Source organism: Phyllobates terribilis, unplaced genomic scaffold (genome assembly GCF_046119375.1).
Source record: "Phyllobates terribilis strain yellow unplaced genomic scaffold, ASM4611937v1 Scaffold_5__5_contigs__length_657084704, whole genome shotgun sequence".
Classification (NCBI taxonomy): domain Eukaryota; kingdom Metazoa; phylum Chordata; class Amphibia; order Anura; family Dendrobatidae; genus Phyllobates; species Phyllobates terribilis.
In genome coordinates, this window is record NW_027362765.1 from 293,624,660 (window position 1) to 293,630,414 (window position 5,755).

Genomic DNA, 5,755 nt, shown 5'->3' on the forward strand with positions numbered 1-5,755 from the left:
CCAATGCAAAAGTTTGGGCACACTGCATGGTTAGTATCAAGTGGCACCCCTTTTGCAAGTATCACAGCTTGTAAAAGCTTTTTGTAGCTAGCCAAGAGTCTTTCAGTTCTTGTTTGAGGGATTTTCATCCATTCTTCTTGGAAAAAAATTCCAGCTCTGTGAGATTCCTGGGTTGTCTTGCATGTGACATCCTGGGCCGCGTGGGGAACCCGGAACCGGGCCTTTTGTGGGACGCTGGGGGTTGTAGTCACCGTGGCGGCGATCCGGTCCTGTGGCTCAGGGTGGTCAAACCAGTGGCAGTCTATTTGTAAGATTTTAGGTTAATTGTCCGACTACGCCACCCGTGGATTGCGGTCAGTGCGAACCGCCGCTGCAAGGCAGACCGCTGGGGCTGATGGTGTATGCAGCTGAGGTCGTGTAACTCCCCACGGGAGGAGTGCAGCTCCAGGGCAGTGTAGTAGATGGTGGGGGTGATGGTGCGCGGGCGTCCCAGCACTAGTAGTGCTGTATGCGGTGAGAAAGCACAGAGACAAGGTATTGCAGTTCAAGTTCTTTACTCACAGTTCTCATCCAGGTCACTTATGCCCAGGTAGGACCGCCCGAGCCGTGCTGCATCCACCAGGCAGGGGGCCCGGTCAACCCCCAGGTAATTCCGGAGTGTGGCACAGGACTCCCTTCTATCCTTTCGTCAGCCGTGCCCCACCAGTGACACTACTTCTGTCCAGCTGCCTCGGGTCTTCTCTTGGGAGGCTGGGTGTCCACTTCCCTGACCCTATGTGGTGTGCCTTTCTAGTAGGTGTAGTGAGGGGTCGCACCAGTAAATGGTCACGACCGCCGGTCCTTGGCTGAGGATTAGTCACCTCCACCAACTTGGGATCCGGTACCCTGTTCTGCCAACCCGTCACCCGCAATCTCCTGGGTCCTTAGGGTTCCTTACGCTTCCGTGTCTCTGGGCCTCTCTTGGTGTTCTGTTCCTTCTTACTTTCCTTTCTGTTCCTTTCTTTTTCCGTTCCTCTCCTCAGGCCTTCCTCCTAGGCCTGCCTCGTGGAGCTGGGCCCAGACTGAGCCACAGCTCCCTGTCAGCCCTCTCTGGCTGAACTCCTTCTCTTCTCCAACTTTCTGCACTCTCTTCACTCTCTCTGCCCTTAACTAAGATGGTGCCCACCTTTTATACCTCCCTCTCTGTGTATGAGCCCAGGTGACTTGCAACCAATGGGCTCCTACCTATGCCCAGAAACCGTCCCCTCCTGCTCCTACATCACTGGGTTTTCCTCCCCCCTCCCCACTCCAGCCAGGGACATGTTCTGTCGTGCCTGCATTACTGTACTAATGGGAGCACCGTTGAGCTGTCCCCCGGAAATGGGGTGTGTGTGATGCATGCAGCTAACTGAGACCCGGTCGACACACCATCCTTACCCGGGAGTGGGATATCACACCTCTGGTTGAGGTGCAATACCTCTGTAGCGACCGAACCCTCGGGGCGCTACACATGCACTGCTATTTCAAGGTCTAGCCACAGATTTTCAATGATGTTCAGATCAAGGGACACTGAGGGCCCCTGTAAATCTTTCATCTTGCGCCTATTGTGGATTTTGATGTGTGTTTAGGATAGTTATTCATTTGTAGAAGCCATCCTCTTTTCAACTTTAGTTTTTTAACACATGGTGTTATGTGTGTGTGTCACCCCAGGCCTGGATGCCACAAACTTGTAAGGCTGTGTCTGAGAGCAGGAGGGAGGTTCTCTGGTCATGGACCATTTGCATGCCGCACCTCCTGTCCCAGGCCAGTAGGGGGAGCAGGCTGCCCCTATAAAAACTGGTACTGAGGGCAGGGTTAGAGAGACCAGGACCCACTTCTGAAGTATCCAGAAGGGTTCCCAGAAGCAGAGGGACAGGTCAGCCACAGCTGAAGAGTCCAGGAGGCAAAGTAGGAGCAGAAAGCCAGGGACAGAGGCGACGAGAGCCGGTCCTGGCAGAGAGAAACTACATACCGGACACTGGGGTCCGAGGCTGTCAGGATTGCAAGTCTTGCAGCAGATCATCAACACGCAAGGGATTTCAGGTCCCTTGGCCAAGAAGCCTGGAGGTTCCGCCACACAGAGGGACCGGTACAGCACGGAGAAGCTACAGGTACCTAAGGCCCGAGTCGCAAGCCATACAGGCGTAGTACACGGCAAGCTCAGGGACGTGGGCTATCATACCACTAAAGGGGGAGATAGTCAGCAAGGGCAGAGAGAGAGAACGGTAGGCCTACCCACTCACCCTGACCAGCGGAGCTCGCCCGAATGCCCTCAGACACCCAGGTCCATTCCTACCCTGTACTCCTGGTGGGTCTGTGATAAGATCAGTAAAAGACCCTGGACTGCATTATTGGACTCTGTGTGGTTACTGCTGCGCCTGCACCATCACCCCCAGCATCCTATCACACTGCCCTGAGGCTACACTCCTCCCGTGGGGAGTTGTACTATTCCCTGCTGCATCCCCAACACCAGCCTCAGTGGTCTGCCTTGCAGCGGCGGTCCTCCCTGACCGCAATCCACGGGTGGCGTAGTCGGACATTTCCTAAAACACATAATTGACTACCACTGGTCTGACCACCCTGAGCCACGGGACCGGGTCGCCACTACTACTCCCAGCATTGCCCTGAGGTCCGGTCTCGAGTGCCCCACGGCCCAGGGGGCGAGTCATGTGCATCAAGAATTTGTTGAAAGTTCATTGAATCCATTCTTGCTTCTACCCATGAAATGTTCCCCGTGCCATTGGCTGCAGCACAACCCCAAAGCCTGATTGATCCATCCCCATGCTTAATGGTAGGCAAGATGTTTTGTTCCTGAAATTCTGTGCCCTTTTTTCTCCACACATCCCTGATCATTGTGGCCAAAGAGTTCTATTTTAACTACATCAGACCACAGGACTTGTTTCCAAAATGCATCAGGCTTGTTAGGTGTTCTTTTGCATACTTCTGATGCTGAATTTTATGGTGAGGATGCATGAGAGGTTTTCTGTTTTCTTCTGATGACTCTTCCATGAAGGCCATATTTGTGCAGGTGTCTCAAAACAATAGAACAATGTACCACAACTCCAGAGTCCGCAAAATCTTTCTGAAGGTCTTTTGCCGTCAGGCAGGGGTTCTGATTAGTGTTGAGAGAATTTGTTCGGCACTTCAAATTCGTGTTCGGGGTTCCGGCTTGTTCGCACCAAAAATCGGCTCTGCCCATAATATCTGCGTGACAGCATGGCAAATCAGGGATGTTCGTGGACGGAGCCGATTTTTTTGCGCGAACAAGCTGGAACTCCGAACACGAATTTGAAATGCCGAACAAATTCGCTGAACACTAGTTCTGATTTGCCTCTCCAGCAATCTTACGAGCATTTCTCACTGAAATGTTGCTTGGTCTTCCAGACCTTATTGTGACCTCCACTTTTCCTGTTAACTGCCATTTCTTAAATACATTTCGAACTGAGGAAATGGCAACTTGAAAATGCTTTGCTATCTTCTTATAGCTTTTTCTTGCTTTGTGGGCCTCCACCATTTTCATTTTCAGAGTGCTAGGCAGCTGCTTAGAAGAACTCATGGCTGCAGTTTTTTGTCAAATAAGGTTAGAGAAGGCTGGGTTTTTATAAAGATGGGAAATTTGCATCACCTGGCCTTTTCTAATGATGATAGTGAATAAGCCTTAACCCTAACAGGCTTGTTAAGGTCTGAAACTTTGGTGAAAGTTATTTGAGCACACACATCTCCAAGAGTGCCCAAACTTTCGCATAGGCCTATTTTTCCCCTCATCCATGAAAGCACCATACGAGAGAATAGGATCTGCCCCTATTACCGGACAGGAAGCCCTGAGCACAAAATAAAAAGTCAACGCCCACTTCCTCCTTCAATGTGGTTTTCTGTCCTCAAGGATGTAGAAGCCTGGAGCAACCGTGAATCATGGAACACCAGTGAATCGTGGAACACCATGCTGTGTGCTATAGCAACCTATAGTAAGTGGCAGTGAGTAGGGGCCCAGTTGTGCTCTGAAATGCTAACATGTGTCTGGAAGAATCTACATTTAATGATTCCATACCTACCTACGTTTGTTTGGCCTAGGCCTCATGGCTTGTGTTTTGAGCCTCATGGCTAGGCCTCATGGCTTGTGTATTGAGCCTCATGGCTAGGCCTCATGGCTAGAGTATTGAGCCTCATGGCTTGGCCTCATGGCTAGGCCTCATTGCTTGCACATTGAGCCTCATGGCTAGGCCTCATGGCCTGTGTATTGAGCCTCATGGCTAGGCCTCATGGCTAGAGTATTGAGCCTCATGGCTTGGCCTCATGGCTAGGCCTCATTGCTTGCACATTGAGCCACATGGCTGGGCCTCATGGCTTGCGCATTGAGCCGCATGGCTGGGCCTCATGGCTTGCGCATTAAGCCGCATGGCTGGGCCTCATGGCTTGCGCATTAAGCCGCATGGCTGGGCCTCATGGCTTGCGCATTGAGCCACAGGCCTGGGCCTCATGGCTTGCGCATTGAGCCTCATGGCTAGGCCTCATGGCCTGTGTATTGAGCCTCATGGCTAGGCCTCATGGCCTGTGTATTGAGCCTCATGTCTAGGCCTCATGGCCTGTGTATTGAGCCTCATGGCTAGGCCTCATGGCTTGTGTATTGAGCCTCATGGCTAGGCCTCATGGCTTGTGTATTGAGCCTCATGGCTAGGCCTCATGGCTTGTGTATTGAGCCGCAGGCCTTGGCCTCATGGCTAGGCCTCATGGCTTGCACATTGAGCCGCTTGGCTTGTGCATTGAGCCGCAGGCCTGGGCCTCATGGCTTGCACATTGAGCCGCAGGCCTGGGCCTCATGGCTTGCGCATTAAGCCGCAGGCCTGGGCCTCATGGCTTCCGCATTGAGCCGCAGGCCTCGGCCTCATGGCTTGCGCATTGAGCCGCAGGCCTGAGCCTCATGGCTTGCGCATTGAGACGCAGGCCTGGGCCTCATGGCTTGTGCATTGAGACGCAGGCATGGGCCTCATGGCTTGCGCATTGAGACGCAGGCCTGGGCCTCATGGCTTGCGCATTGAGCCTCATGGCTAGGCCTCATGGCTTGCGTATTGAGCCTCATGGCTAGGCCTCATGGCCTAGCAATATTACTGATATTGGTAAGGAGGTTTTCTGGATGATGCCCTCGGTATGGGGTGATTCTATTAAATACAGTCTAAAGGATAGCTGCTGAGTAACAGGTCCAGTCAATCCCTCACACTTGGATAGCATATTGAACTAGTCTGCATTTAACATCTATGTCCCAGTGGTCTTCTTGGTAAAGGTGTGAATGGGGGTGCTAAAAAGAATAATATCAATTTAAGTTCAGTTGATCTTCCCAATCTAGGATCATTAGTAATGTAGCATAGGTCGAATAAAAACCTAGGTCCATCAAGTTCAACCTTTCTCCCCCAATTGTACTCCGACACTAACTTACTAACTTACTGGGACTAGGCCTCACAAATGTATTACCATTTTTATTATAACTGCACTATTACAATTATAATGAACCAGTTTATAATTTTTTAATTAGTTTTATTTTTTTGTATTTCTAATAATGGTATTACTAAAATCCCTATGCCTAAAAACTGTTGATCCAGAAGAAGGCAAAACCCAGGACACATTCAGCCAGTTTGCATCAGGGAGAAAAAATTCCCTCTTGACCCCGAGAAAAGGCGATCAGTACAAGAACCCTGGATCAAATGTACTACTATAGGTGTAATATTTTGTCTAATTTAACTGT